This window comes from Rattus norvegicus, chromosome 2, assembly GCF_021556685.1.
Source record: "Rattus norvegicus strain SHRSP/BbbUtx chromosome 2, alternate assembly SHRSP_T2T, whole genome shotgun sequence".
NCBI lineage: Eukaryota > Metazoa > Chordata > Mammalia > Rodentia > Muridae > Rattus > Rattus norvegicus.
The window spans coordinates 192,346,047-192,362,360 of record NC_141535.1 but is presented as its reverse complement, the minus strand read 5'-3'; the positions used below and the strand labels follow the sequence as shown (position 1 = coordinate 192,362,360).

At 39.8% G+C, this 16,314-nt stretch overlaps 1 long non-coding RNA gene across 1 annotated transcript in view; it reads right to left on the bottom strand.

The window, feature by feature from the left end:
- Positions 1 to 8,253, bottom strand: part of LOC148006734 (uncharacterized) — a 50,878-nt gene extending 42,625 nt beyond the window's left edge. The window contains exon 1 of the long non-coding RNA XR_015676668.1: positions 5,457 to 8,253. This is a non-coding gene — a long non-coding RNA (uncharacterized LOC148006734). The remainder of the gene's footprint in view (positions 1 to 5,456) is intronic.
- Positions 8,254 to 16,314: the final 8,061 nt, after the last annotated feature.

Sequence of the window (16,314 nt, the reverse complement as noted above, 5' to 3'; positions counted from 1 at the left end):
CAGTATTACAGAGCAATAGTGATAAAAACTGCATGGTATTGGTACAGAGACAGACAGATAGACCAATGGAATAGAATTGAAGACCCAGAAATGACCCACACACCTATGGTCACTTGATTTTTGACAAAGGAGCCAAAACCATCCAATGGAAAAAAGATAGCATTTTCAGCAAATGGTGCTGGTTCAACTGGAGGGCAACATGTAGAAGAATGCAGATCGATCCATGCTTATCACCCTGTACAAAGCTTAAGTCCAAGTGGATCAAGGACCTCCACATCAAACCAGACACACTCAAACTAATAGAAGAAAAACTAGGGAAGCATCTGGAACACATGGGCACTGGAAAAAATTTCCTGAACAAAACACCAATGGCTTATGCTCTAAGATCAAGAATCGACAAATGGGATCTCATAAAACTGCAAAGCTTCTGTAAGGCAAAGGACACTGTGGTTAGGACAAAACGGCAACCAACAGATTGGGAAAAGATCTTTACCAATCCTATAACAGATAGAGGCCTTATATCCAAAATATACAAAGAACTCAAGAAGTTAGACCGCAGGGAAACAAATAACCCTATTAAAAAATGGGGTTCAGAGCTAAACAAAGAATTCACAGCTGAGGAATGCCGAATGGCTGAGAAACACCTAAAGAAATGTTCAACATCTTTAGTCATAAGGGAAATGCAAATCAAAACAACCCTGAGATTTCACCTCACACCAGTGAGAATGGCTAAGATCAAAACCTCAGGTGACAGCAGATGCTGGCGAGGATGTGGAGAAAGAGGAACACTCCTCCATTGTTGGTGGGATTGCAGACTGGTAAAACCATTCTGGAAATCAGTCTGGAGGTTCCTCAGAAAATTGGACATTGAACTGCCTGAGGATCCAGCCATACCTCTCTTGGGCATATACCCAAAAGATGCCTCAACATATAAAAGAGACACGTGCTCCACTATGTTCATCGCATCCTTATTTATAAGAGCCAGAAACTGGAAAGAACCCAGATGCCCTTCAACAGAGGAATGGATACAGAAAATGTGGTACATCTACACAATGGAATATTACTCAGCTATCAAAAACAACGACTTTATGAAATTCGTAGGCAAATGGTTGGAACTGGAAAATATCATCCTGAGTGAGCTAACCCAATCACAGAAAGACATACATGGTATGCACTCATTGATAAGTGGCTATTAGCCCAAATGCTTGAATTACCCTAGATCCCTAGAACAAAGGAAACTCAAGACGGATGATCAAAATGTGAATGCTTCACTCCTTCTTTAAATGAGGAAAAAGAATACCCTTGGCAGGGAAGGGAGAGGCAAAGATTAAAACAGAGACTTAAGGAACACCCATTCAGAGCCTGCCCCACAGGTGGCCCATACATATACAGCCACCCTAGACAAGATGGATGAAGCAAAGAAGTGCAGACCGACAGGAGCCGGATGTAGATCGCTCCTGAGAGACACAGCCAGAATACAGCAAATACAGAGGCGAATGCCAGCAGCAAACCACTGAACTGAGAATAGGTCCCCCATTGAAGGAATCAGAGAAAGAACTGGAAGAGCTTGAAGGTGCTCGAGACCCCAAAAGTACAACAATGTCAAGCAACCAGAGCTTCCAGGGACTAAGCCACTACCTAAAGACTATACATGGACTGACCCTGGACTCTGTCCCCATAGGTAGCAATGAATATCCTAGTAAGAGCACCAGTGGAAGGGGAAGCCCTGGGTCCTGCTAAGACTGAACCCCCAGTGAACTAGACTATGCGGGGAGGGTGGCAATGGGGGGAGGTTTGGGAGGGGAACACCCATAAGGAAGGGGAAGGGGGAGGGTGATGTTTGTCTGGAAACCGGGAAAGGGAATAACACTTGAAATGTATATAAGAAATACTCAAGTTAATAAAAAAAAAAAACTGAAAAAAAAAAACTCAGGGGACAACAAATGTTGGCGAGGATGTGGAGAAAGAGGAACACTCCTCCATTGTTGGTGGAATTGCAGACTGATAAAACCATTCTGGAAATCAGTCTGGAGGTTCCTCAGAAAATTGGACATTGAACTACCTGAGGATCCAGCTATACCTCTCTTGGGCATATACCCACAAGGTGCCCCAACATTTAAAAAAGACAGGTGCTCCACTATGTTCATAGCAGCCTTATTTATAATAGCCAGAAACTGGAAAGAACCCAGATGCCCTTCAACAGAGGAATGGATACAGAAAATGTGGTACATCTACACAATGGAATATTACTCAGCTATCAAAAACAATGCCTTTATGAAATTCATAGGCAAATGGTTGGAACTGGAAAATATCATCCTGAGTGAGGTAACCCAATCACAGAAAAACACACATGGTATGCACTCATTGATAAGTGGCTATTAGCCCAAATGCTTGAATTACCCTAGATGCATAGAACACATGAAACTCAAGACGGATGATCAAAATGTGAATGCTTCACTCCTTCTTTAAAAGGGGGAACAAGAATATCCTTGGCAGGGAATAGAGAAGCAAAGATTAAAACAGAGACAGAAGGAACACCCATTCAGAGCCTGTCCCATATGTGGCCCATACATATACAGCCACCCAATTAGACAAGATGGATGAAGCAAAGAAGTGCAGGCAGACAGGAGCCGGATGTAGATCTCTCCTGAGAGACACAGCCAGAATACAGCAAATACAGAGGCGAATGCCAGCAGCAAACCACTGAATTGAGAATAGCACCCCCCTTGAAGGAATCAGAGAAAGAACTGGAAGAGCTTGAAGGGGCTCGTGACCCCTTATGAACAACAATGCCAAGCAACTAGAGCTCCCAGGGACTAAGCCACTACCTAAAGAGTATACATGGACTGACCCTGGACTCTAACCTCATAGGTAGCAATGAATATCCTAGTAAGATCACCAGTGGAAGGGGAAGCCCTTGGTCCTGCTAAGACTGAACCCCCAGTGAACGTGATTGTTGGGGGGAGGGCGGCAATGGGGGGAGGGTGGGGAGGGGAACATCCATAAAGAAGGGGAGGGGGAGGGATTAGGGGGATGTTTGCCCAGAAACCGGGAAAGGGAAAAATATTCGAAATGTAAATAAGAAATACTCAATTTAATTAAAAAAAAATAAAAAAGAGTCTTCTGTTGAGAAGTCTCTGTTTAGTTCTGGACTCCATTTTTAATTGGGTCATTGGGTTGTTGGTGTCTAACTTCTTGAGTTCTTTGTAGTCTGTCAGATGTAGGGTTGGTGAAGAGTTACAATCTGTGGGATGCTGATTTGTTCTATTGACAGTGTTCTTTGCCTTACAAAAGCTTTACAGTTTTATGAGGTCCCATTTATCAATTGTTGATCTTAGAGCCTGATCCGTTGTTGTTCTGTTCAGGAACTTGTCTCCTGTACCAATGCCTTCAAGGGTATTTCTCATGAATACTCTTTCTATAAGATTTAGTGTATCTGGTTTTATGTTGAGGTCCTTGATACACTTGGACTTTAGTTTTGTCCAGGGTGATAAGTGTGGATCTGTTTTACCTCTTCTACATATAGACATCCAGTTAGTTCTTCACCATTTGTTGAAGATGGTTTAATTTTTCCATGGTTTGGTTTTGGCTTCTTTAGAAAAAAAAATCAAGTGTCCATGGGTGTTTGGGTTTATTTCTGGGTCTTTGATTTGATTCCATTGATTATTTTCTGTTTCTTTTAAAACTATATTTATTTATTTTATTTATATGAGTACACTGTTGCTCTCTTCAGACACACCAGAAGAGGGCATCAGATCCCATTACAGATGGTTGTAAGCTACCATGTGGTTGCTGGGAATTGAACTCAGGGCCTCTGGAAGAGCAGTTAGTGCCCTTAACTGCTGAGCCATTTCTCCCAGCCCCAATGTTATGTTTCTGTACAAATACGATGCAGTTTTTTTTATTGGATATTTATTTATTTATTTACATTTCAAATGTTATTCCCTTTCCCGGTTTCCTGTCCATAAGCCCTCTATCCTTTCCCCCTCCCCTTCTTCTATAAGGATGCTCTCCTCCCCATTCATCCCTCTTCCCACCTCCTGACATTCCCTTACACTGGGGGGGGGGCCTCCAACCTTGGCAGGACCAAGGGCTTCTCCTTCCTTTGGTGCCCAACAAGGCCATCCTCTGCTACATATGCAGCTAGACCCATACCATGCAATTTTTATCACTATTGCTCTGTAGAACAGCTTGAGGTCGGGGGTGTTGATTCCTCTAGGAATTCTTTTATTCAGGATTGTTTTGGTTATCCTAGTTTTTTCTATATGAAATTGATAATTGTTCTTTCAAGGTCTATAAAAATTGTTTTGGAATTTTGATGAGGATTATATTGAATCTGTAGATTGCTTTTGGTAAGATGGCCATTTTCACAATGTTAATCCTATCCACGAGCATGGGAGATCTTTTCATCTTCTGATGCATTCTTCAATTTCTTTCTTCAGGGACTTGAAGTTCTTGTTACACCAAGATATTTTATATCATTTGTGGCTATTATAAAGGGTGTTATTTCCCTAATTTCTTTCTCTGCCCATTTATCATTTGTATAAAGGAGGGCTACTGATGTCTTTGAGATAGATTGTATGTAGTCTCTTTGATGAAGGTGTTTATCAGTGATAGGAGTTCTCTGGTAGATTTTTTTGGGGTTGCTTATGTATTCTATATCATCCACAAATAGTGATATCTTAACTTCTTCCTTTCCAATTTGAATCCCCTTGATATTTTTTAGTTTTCTTATTGCTCTGACTAGAATTTCAACTATATTGATTAGATAGGGAGAGAGTGGGCAGCCTTGTCTTGTCACTGATTTTAGTGAGATTGGTTCAAGTTTCTCTCTATTTAGTTTGATGTTGGCTATGGCTTGCTGTATATTGGTTTATGTTTATGTATGTACCCTATATTCCTGATTTCTCTAATACCTTTAACATGACTTGTTCAACACTTATTTAAATAATCTCGATTTTTTCAGTTTGTTTATATGGTGGATTATGTTGATGGATTTTCATATATTGAACCATCCCTACATCCCTGGGATGAATATTTGATCTTGATGGATTATGTCTTTGATGTGTTTCTGGATTCAGTTTGTGGGTATTTTATTGAGTATTTTTGCATCAATGTTTGTAAGATAAATCCATCTGAGCTTCTCTTTCTTTGTTGAGTATTTGTATGGCTTAACTATCAAGGTGACTGTGGTCTCATAGAATGTGTTGGCACTGTCCTTCTGTTTCTATTTTGTGGAATAGTTTGAGGAGTATTGGAATTAGCTCTTTGAGAGTCTGGTAGAATTTTGCAATAAAACCATATGGCCCTGAGCTTTTTCTACTTTGGCTACTTTTATTACTGCTTGTATTTCTTTAGGGGTTATGGGCCTATATCAATAGTTTACCTGATTTTGATTTAACTTTGGTAAGTGGTATCTGTCTAGAAAATCACCCATTTCATTAAGATTTTTCAACTTTGTTGAGTACAAGTTTTTGAAGTAATACCTAGTGATTCTTTGAATTTCCTCAGTGTCATTTGTTAGGTCTCCCATTTCATTATTGATTTTGTTTATTTGGATACTGTCTCTCTGTCTATTGGTTAGTTTGGCTAAGGGTTTGTCTTTCTTGTTGATTTTCTCCAAGAATCAGCTCTTGGTTTCATTGATTCTTTGCATTATTTTCTATGTTTCTAACTGATTGATTACAACCCTGATTTGGATTATTTTCTGCCTTCTACTCCTCTTTGGTGTGCTTTCATCATTTTCCCCCTAGGGTATACTTTTAAATGGTTATATGAGAATTTTCTAATTTCTTTATGGAGGCACTTAGTGCTATGAGCTTTCCTCTTAGCACCTCTTTCATTGTGTCCCATAAGTAAGTTGTGCCTTTCATTTTCATTGAATTCTAGAAAGTTTTTAATTTCTTTATTTGTTCCCTGACCCAGAGATCATTTAGAAGAGTTGTTAAATTTCCATGAGTATGCATGTTTTCATGTTTCTGTTGTTGTTGAAGTCCAGCTTTAATCCATGGTGGTCTAATAAGATACAAGGCATTATTTCAATTTTCTATTATCTGTTGATAATACTATATGGTGAATTTTGGAGAAGGATCCATGAGATGCTGAGAAAAAGGTATATTCCTTTGTGTTTGGGTGAAACATTCTGTAGATGTTTGTTAGGTACATTTGTTTCTTTCCTTTTTTTAAATTAAGTATATTTCTTTATTTACATTTCAAATGTTATTCCCTTTCCCAGTTTACTGTCCCTCTCCCTCCCCCATACGGATGTTACCCCCATCCACCCACTTACCGCCCCTCCTCCGATATTCCCCCCCACTGGGACTCCAACCTTGGCTGGACCAAGGACTTCCCCTTCTACTGGTGCCCAAACAAGGCTATTCTCTGCTACATACACAGTTGGAGCCCTGGGCCAGTCCATATATAATCTTTGGGTAGTGGTTTAGTCCCTGGAAGCTCTGGTTGGTTGGCATTGTTGCTCTTATGGGGTTGCAAGCTCCTTTAACTCTTTCAATCCCTCCTCTAATTCCCCCAAAGGGGGTCTGTTCTCAGCTCAGGGGTTTGCTGCTAACATTGACCTCTGTATTTGACATGCTCTGGATGTGTCTCTCAAGAGAGCTCTATATCCGGTCCCTTTCAGTATGCACTTTTTAGCTTCATCAATCTTATCTAGTTGTGGTGGCTGTATATATATTGGGCCACATGTGGGGCAGGTTCTGAATGTCTGCTCCTTCAGTCTCCACTCTAAACTGTGCCTCCATATCACCTCCTATGGACATTTTTGTTCCCCCTTTTAAGAAGGGGTGGGAGCATCTGCATTTTGGTTTTCATTCTTGTTGAGCTTCATGTGGTCTGTGGATTGCATCTTGGGTAATTCGAACTTTTTGGCTAATATCCACTTATCAGTGAATTCATACTAAGTGTATTTTTCTGTGATTGGGTTACCTCACTCAGGATGATATTTTCCAGTTCATTCTATTTGCCTGTGAATTCCATGAAGTCATTGTTTTTGATAGGTGAGTAGTACTCCATTGTATAGATGTACCACATTTTTTAAAAATCCATTCCTCTGTTGAAGGGCATCTGGGTTCTTTCCAGCTTCTGGCTATTATAAATAAGGCTACTATGAACATAGTGGAGCATGTGTCCCTGTTATATGTTGGGGCATCTTTTGGTTATATGCCCAGGAGAGATATAACTAGGTCCTCAGGTAGTGGAATGTCCAATTTTCTGAGGAACCTCCAGACTGATTTCCAGAATGGTTGTACCAGTCTGCAATCCCACCAACAATGGAGGAGTGTTCCTCTTTCTCCACATCCTCGCCAGCATCTGCTGTCACCTGAGTTTTTCATCTTAGCCATCCTGACTGGTGAGAGGTGAAATCTCAGGGTTGTTTTGATTTGCATTTCCCTGATGACTAAGGATGTTGAACATTTCTTTAGATGTTTCTTAGCCATTCATTATTCCTCAGCTGAAAATGTTTTGTTTAGCTCTGTACCCCATATTTTATTAGGGTTATTTGGCTCTATGGAGTCTAACTTCTTGAGTTCTTTGTATATTTTAGATATTAGTCTTCTATCAGATGTAGGACTGGTAAAGATCTTTTCTCAATCCGTTGGTTTCCTTTTTGTCCTAATGACAGTGTCCTTTGCCTTACAGAAGCTTTGTAGTTTTATGAGGTCCCATTTGTTGATTCTTGATCTTAGAGCATAAGCCATTGGTGTTTTGTTCAGGAAATTTTTTCCAGTGCCCATGTGTTCCAGATGCTTCTCTAGTTCTTCTTCTATTAGTTTGAGTGTATCTGGTTTGATGTGGAGGTCCTTGATCCACTTGGACTTAAGCTTTGTACATGGTGATAAGAATGGATCAATTTGCATTCTTCTACATGCTGACCTCCAGTTGAACCAGCACCATTTGTTGAAAATGCTATCTTTCTTCCATTGGATGGTTTTGACTCTTTTGTCACAAAGATCAAGTGACCATAGGTGTATGGGTTCATTTCTGAGTCTTCAATTCTGTTCCACTGATTTATCTGTCTGTCTCTGTACCAATACCATACAGTTTTTATCACTATTGCTCGGCAATACTGCTCGAGGTCAGGGATGGTGATTCCCTCAGAAATTCTTTTATTGTTGAGTATACTTTTTGCTATTCTGGGATTTTTGTTATTCCAAGTGAATTTGCAAATTGCTCTTTCTATCTCTGTAAAGAATTGAGTAGGAATTTTGATGGGGATTGCATTGAATCTGTATATTGGTTTTGGCAAAATGACCATTATTACTATATTAATCCTGCCAATTCATGAGCATGGGAGATCTTTCCATCTTCTGAGATCTTCTTTAATTTCTTTCTCCAGAGACTTGAAGTTCTTGTCATACAGATTTTCCACTTGCTTAGTGAAACTCACACCAATATATTTTATATTGTTTGGGACTATTGTGTAGGATGTCATTTCACTAATTTCTTTCTCAATCTGTTTATCCTTTGAGTAGAGAAAAGCTACTGATTTGTTTGAGTTAATTTTATACCCTGACACTTTCCTGAAGTTGTTTATCAGGTTAAGTAGTTCTCTGGTGGAACTTTTGGGGTCACTTATGTATACTATCATATCACCTGCAAATAGTGATATTTTGACTTCTTACTTTCCAATCTGTGTCCCTTTGACCTCCTTTTGTTCTCTGATTTCTCTGTCTAGGACTTCGAGTACTATATTGAATAAGTAGGGAGGAGTGGGCAGCCTTGTCTAGTCTCTGATTTTAGTGGGATTGCTTCAAGTTTCGCTGTATATTGCTTTTACTATGTTTAGATATGGGTCTTGAATTCCTGCTCTTTCCAGGATTTTTATCATGAAGAGGTGTTGAATTTTGTCAAATGCTTTTTCAACATCTAATGAAATGATCATGTGGTTCTTATCTTTGAGTTTGTTTATATAGTGGTTTACATTGATGGATTTCCATATATTAAACCATCCCTGCATCCCTGGGATGAAGCCTTACTTGGTCATGATGGATGATCACTTTGATGTGCTCTTGGATTCGGTTTGCAAGAATTTTATTGAGTATTTTTGTGTCAATATTCATAAGGGAAATTGGTCTGAAGTTCTCTTTCTTTGTTGGGTCTTGGTGTGGTTTAGGTATAAGAGTGGCTTCATAGAAGGAATTAGGTAGCATTCCATCTGTTTCTATTTTGTGGAATAGTTTGGACAGTATTGGTATGAGGTCTTCTATGAAGGCTATGAAGGTCTGACAGAATTCTGCACTAAACCCATCTGGTCCTGGGCTCTTTTTGGTTGGGAGACTTTTAACAACTGCTTCTATTTCTTTAGGAGTTATGGGGTTGTTTAGATGGCTTATTTGTTTCTGATTTAACTTTGGTACCTGATCTCTGTCTTGAAAATGGTCCATTTCCTCCAGATTTTCCAGTTTTGTTGACTATAGGATTTTGTAGTAGGATCTGATGATTTTTTAAATTTCTTCAAATTCTGCTGTTATGTTTCCCTTTTCATTTCTGATTTTGTTAATTAGAATGTACTCTTTGTGACCTCTGTTTAACCTGGCTAAGGTTTTATCTATCTTATTGATTTTTTCAAAGAACTAGCTCCTGATTTTGTTGATTCTTTGTATAGTCCTTTTTGTTTCTACTTGGTTGATTTCAGCCCTGAGTTTGATTATTTCCTGCCTTCTACCCCTCTTGAGTGTATTTGCTTCTTTTTGTTCTAGAGGTTTTAGGTGTGCTGTCAAGCTCTGATATATGCTCTCTCCTGTTTCTTTTTGCAGGCACTCAGAGCTATGAGTTTTCCTCTTAGTACCACTTTCATTGTTTCTCATATGTTTGGGTATGTTCTATCTTCATTTTCATTAATTTCTAAGAAGTCTTTAATTTCTTTTTTATTTCTTCCTTGACCAAGTTATCCTTGAGTAGTGTTGTTCAACTTCCATGTATATGTGGGCTTTCTGTTGTTATTATTGTTATTGAAGACTTAGTACATGATGATCTGATAGAATGCATGGGATTATTTCTATCTTCCTGTGTCTGTTGAGGCCTGTTTTGTGACCAATTATAGGGTCAATTTTGGAGAAGGTACCATGAGCTGTTGAGAAGAAGGTATATCCTTTTGTTTTAGGATGGAATGAATGTTCTATAAATATCTGTTAAATCCATTTGGTTCATAACTTCTGTTAGTTTCTTTCTTTCTTTTTTTTATTAACTTGAGTATTTCTTATATACATTTCAAGTGTTATTCCCTTTCCCGGTATCCGGGCAAACATCCCCCTCCCCCCTCCCCTTCCTTATGGGTGTTCCCCTCCCAACCCTCCCCCCATTGCCGCCCTCCCCCCACCAGTCTAGTTCACTGGGGGTTCAGTCTTAGCAGGACCCAGGGCTTCCCCTTCCACTGGTGCTCTTACTAGGATATGCATTGCTACCTATGAGGTCAGAGTCCAGGGTCAGTCCATGTATAGTCTTTGGGTAGGGGCTTAGTCCCTGGAAGCTCTGGTTGCTTGGCATTGTTGTACATATGGAGTCTCGAGCACCTTCAAGCTCTTCCAGTTCTTTCTCTGATTCCTTCAACGGGGGTCCTATTCTCAGTTCAGTGGTTTGCTGCTGGCATTCGCCTCTGTATTTGCTGTATTCTGGCTGTGTCTCTCAGGAGCGATCTACATCCGGCTCCTGTCGGTCTGCACTTCTTTGCTTCATCCATCTTGTCTAATTGGATGGCTGTATATGCATGGGCCACATGTGGGGCAGACTCTGAATGGGTGTTCCTTCAGTCTCTGTTTTAATCCTTGCCTCTCTCTTCCCTGCCAAGGGTATTCTTGTTCCCCTTTTAAAGAAGGAGTGAACCATTCACATTTTGATCATCTGTCTTGAGTTTCATTTGTTCTAGGCATTTAGGGTAATTCAAGCATTTGGGCTAATAGCCACTTATCAGTGAGTGCATACCATGTATGTCTTTCTGTGTTTGGGTTAGCTCACTCAGGATGATATTTTCCAGTTCCAGCCATTTGCCTACGAATTTCATAAAGTCGTTGTTTTTGATAGCTGAGTAATATTCCATTGTGTAGATGTACCACATTTTCTGTATCCATTCCTCTGTTGAAGGGCATCTGGGTTCTTTCCAGCTTCTGGCTATTATAAATAAGGCTGCAATGAACATAGTGGAGCACGTGTCTTTTTTATATGTTGGGGCGTCTTTTGGGTATATGCCCAAGAGAGGTAGAGCTGGATCCTCAGGCAGTTCAATGTCCAATTTTCTGAGGATCCTCCAGACAGATTTCCAGAATGGTTGTACCAGTTTGCAATCCCACCAACAATGGAGGAGTGTTCCTCTTTCTCCACATCCTCGCCAGCATCTGTTGTCCCCTGAGTTTTTGATCTTAGCCATTCTCACTGGTGTGAGGTGAAATCTCAGGGTTGTTTTGATTTGCATTTCCCTTATGACTAAAGATGTTGAACATTTCTTTAGGTGTTTCTCCGCCATTCGGCATTGCTCAGCTGTGAATTCTTTGTTTAGCTCTGAGCCCCATTTTTTAATAGGGTTATTTGTTTCCCTGTGGTCTAACTTCTTGAGTTCTTTGTATATTTTGGATATAAGGCCTCTATCTGTTGTAGGATTGGTAAAGATCTTTCCCCAATCTGTTGGTTGCCGTTTTGTCCTAACCACAGTGTCCTTTGCCTTACAGAAGCTTTGCAGTTTTATGAGATCCCATTTGTCAATTCTTGATCTTAGAGTGTAAGCCATTGGTGTTTTGTTCAGGAAATTTTTTCCAGTGCCCATGTGTTCCAGATGCTTCCCTAGTTTTTCTTCTATTAGTTTGAGTGTGTCTGGTTTGATGTGGAGGTCCTTGATCCACTTGGACTTAAGCTTTGTACAGGGCGATAAGCATGGATCGATCTGCATTCTTCTACATGTTGCCCTCCAGTTGAACCAGCACCATTTGCTGAAAATGCTATCTTTTTTCCATTGGATGGTTTTGGCTCCTTTGTCAAAAATCAAGTGACCATAGGTGTGTGGGTTCATTTCTGGGTCTTCAATTCTATTCCATTGGTCTATCTGTCTGTCTCTGTACCAATACCATGCAGTTTTTATCACTATTGCTCTGTAATACTGCTTGAGTTCAGGGATAGTGATTCCCCCTGAAGTCCTTTTATTGTTGAGGATAGTTTTAGCTATCCTGGGTTTTTTGTTATTCCAGATGAATTTGCAAATTGTTCTGTCTAACTCTTTGAAGAATTGGATTGGTATTTTGATGGGGATTGCATTGAATCTGTAGATTGCTTTTGGTAAAATGGCCATTTTTACTATATTAATCCTGCCAATCCATGAGCATGGGAGATCTTTCCATCTTCTGAGGTCTTCTTCAATTTCCTTCTTCAGTGTCTTGAAGTTCTTATTGTACAGATCTTTTACTTGCTTTGTTAAAGTCACTCCGAGGTACTTTATATTATTTGGGTCTATTATGAAGGGTGTCGTTTCCCTAATTTCTTTCTCGGCTTGTTTCTCTTTTGTATAGAGGAAGGCAACTGATTTATTTGAGTTAATTTTATACCCAGCCACTTTGCTGAAGTTGTTTATCAGCTTTAGTAGTTCTCTGGTGGAACTTTTGGGATCACTTAAATATACTATCATATCATCTGCAAATAGTGATATTTTGACTTCTTCTTTTCCGATCTGTATCCCCTTGACATCCTTTTGTTGTCTGATTGCTCTGGCTAGAACTTCAAGAACTATATTGAATAAGTAGGGAGAGAGTGGGCAGCCTTGTCTAGTCCCTGATTTTATTGGGATTGCTTCAAGTTTCTCTCCATTTAGTTTAATGTTAGCAACTGGTTTGCTGTATATGGCTTTTACCATGTTCAGGTATGGGCCTTGAATTCCTATTCTTTCCAGGACTTTTATCATGAAGGGGTGTTGAATTTTGTCAAATGCTTTCTCAGCATCTAATGAAATGATCATGTGGTTCTGTTCTTTCAGTTTGTTTATATAATGGATCACGTTGATGGTTTTCCGTATATTAAACCATCCCTGCATGCCTGGGATGAAGCCTACTTGATCATGGTGGATGATTGTTTTGATGTGCTCTTGGATTCGGTTTGCCAGAATTTTGTTGAGTATTTTTGCGTCGATATTCATAAGGGAAATTGGTCTGAAGTTCTCTTTCTTTGTTGTGTCTTTGTGTGGTTTAGGTATAAGAGTAATTGTGGCTTTGTAGAAGGTATTCGGTAGTGATCCATCTGTTTCAATTTTGTGGAATAGTTTGGATAATATTGGTATGAGGTCTTCTATGAAGGTTTGATAGAATTCTGCACTAAACCCGTCTGGACCTGGGCTCTTTTTGGTTGGGAGACCTTTAATGACTGCTTCTATTTCCTTAGGAGTTATGGGGTTGTTTAACTGGTTTATCTGTTCCTGATTTAACTTCGGTACCTGGTATCTGTCTAGGAAATTGTCCATTTCCTGAAGATTTTCAAGTTTTGTTGAATATAGGTTTTTGTAGTAAGATCTGATGATTTTTTGAATTTCCTCTGAATCTGTTGTTATGTCTCCCTTTTCATTTCTGATTTTGTTAATTTGGACGCACTCTCTGTGTCCTCTCGTTAGTCTGGCTAAGGGTTTATCTATCTTGTTGATTTTCTCAAAGAACCAACTTTTGGTTCTGTTGCTTCTTTCTATGGTCCTTTTTGTTTCTACTTGGTTGATTCAGCTCTGAGTTTGATTATTTCCTGCCTTCTACTCCTCCTGGGTGTATTTGCTTCTTTTTGTTCTAGATCTTTTAGGTGTGCTGTCAAGCTGCTGACATATGCTCTTTCCTGTTTCTTTCTGCAGGCACTCAGCGCTATGAGTTTTCCTCTTAGCACAGCTTTCATTGTGTCCCATAAGTTTGGGTATGTTGTACCTTCATTTTCATTAAATTCTAAAAAGTTTTTAATTTCTTTCTTTATTTCTTCCTTGACCAGGTTATCATTGAGTAGAGCATTGTTCAATTTCCAAGTATATGTGGACATTCTTCCTTGATTGTTATTGAAGACCAGTTTTAGGCCGTGGTGGTCCGATAGCACCCATGGGATTATTTCTATCTTTCTGTACCTGTTGAGGCCCGTTTTTTGACCAATTATATGGTCAATTTTGGAGAAAGTACCATGAGGAGCTGAGAAGAAGGTATATCCTTTTGCTTTAGGATAGAATGTTCTATAAATATCCGTTAGGTCCATTTGGCTCATGACTTCTCTTAGTCTGTCTACATCTCTGTTTAATTTCTGTTTCCATGATCTGTCCATTGATGAGAGTGGGGTGTTGAAATCTCCCAGTATTATTGTGTGAGGTGCAATGTGTGTTTTGAGCTTTTGTAAGGTTTCTTTTACGTACGTAGGTGCCCTTGTATTTGGGGCATAGATATTTAGGATTGAGAGTTCATCTTGGTGGATTTTTCCTTTGATGAATATGTAGTGTCCTTCCTTATCTTTTTTGATGACTTTTAGTTGAAAATTGATTTTATTTGATATTAGAATGGCTACTCCAGCTTGCTTCTTCAGACCATTTGCTTGGAAAATTGTTTTCCAGCCTTTCACTCTGAGGTAGTGTCTGTCTTTTGTCTCTGAGGTGTGTTTCCTGTAGGCAGCAGAATGCAGGGTCCTCGTTGCGTATCCAGTTTGTTAATCTATTTCTTTTTATTGGGGAGTTGAGGCCATTGATGTTGAGAGATATTAAGGAATAGTGGTTATTGCTTCCCGTTATATTCATATTTGGATGTGAGGTTATGTTTGTGTGCTTTCATTCTCTTTGTTTTGTTGCCAAGACGATTAGTTTCTTGCTTCTTCTAGGGTATAGCTTGCCTCCTTATGTTGGGCTTTACCCTTTATTATCCTTTGTAGTGCTGGATTTGTAGAAAGATATTGTGTAAATTTGGTTTTGTCATGGAATATCTTGGTTTCTCCATCTATGTTAATTGAGAGTTTTGCAGGATACAGTAACCTGGGCTGGCATTTGTGTTCTCTTAGGGTCTGTATGACATCAGTCCAGGATCTTCTGGCCTTCATAGTTTCTGGCGAGAAGTCTGGTGTGATTCTGATAGGTCTGCCTTTATATGTTACTTGACCTTTTCCCTTACTGCTTTTAATATTCTTTCTTTATTTTGTGCATTTGGTGTTTTGACTATTATGTGACGGGAGGTGTTTCTTTTCTGGTCCAATCTATTTGGAGTTCTGTAGGCATCTTGTATGCCTATGGGTATCTCTTTTTTTAGGTTAGGGAAGTTTTCTTCTATGATTTTGTTGAAGATATTTACTGGTCCTTTGAGGTGGGAGTCTTCACTCTCTTCTATACCTATTATCCTTAGGTTTGATCTTCTCATTGAGTCCTGGATTTCCTGTATGTTTTGGACCAGTAGCTTTTTCCGCTTTCCATTATCTTTGACAGTTGAGTCAATGATTTCTATGGAATCTTCTGCTCCTGAAATTCTCTCTTCCATCTCTTGAATTCTGGCGTCACAAATGTGGGCAGAGTGTGGTCTCTTCTGGCTTCCCAGGTGTGTCTGCCCCTCTGAAGGTTTAGCTCTCCCTCCCACGGGATTTGGGTGCAGAGAACTGTTGACCGTTTCCCTTCAAGTCCAGGCAGTGAATGGACTGCGGCTGAACATTTCTTTAAGTGCGTCTCAGCCATTTGAGATTCTTCAGTTGAGAATTCTTTACCTCTATAGCTGTACTGGCTGATTTTTTTGTCAACTTGACATAAGCTAAAGTTATTACAGAGAAAGGTGCCTCAGTTGAGGAAATGCCTCCATGAGACCAAACTTCTGTTCTTGGTGATCATCCTATGATTCTGGCATCTCAAATATACTGGAGTCTTTTGCTGCAATGAGGCTTCTCCAATAGCCTCTCATAGGCTCTCTTCATTGTGCTAAGCCTCAAATCCTTTATATGACCCCTTCAGTCCTTGGCTGTCAACTACAACTGAGGCTGCACCTTCACTAATGGCCTTCCATGGCCTCTCACAGTGCCCAGCCCCAGCTATTCTTCATGACCCCTCCATACCTTCAAAACCAGCACCACCTAGATGACTCTTACACATTACCAAGTACAGCTACAGCATGGGGTACAACTTGGCTATCTCTGGAACATAACTTCTTTGTGCTCTCAGAAAACACTTCCCAGAAGATATCACCTCATTGATGATATATCTTCTTAATCACCACTAATTTCTTAGCTCCAGCTAGTCAGCATCAGTTGTCCCAGTAGTCCCTTCTATTTTTCACTCTCAAGTCAGAGTCACATGGCCAAAGGTGCCATGTTCTGCTGCTTTCTGGGACTGGAATATGGTCC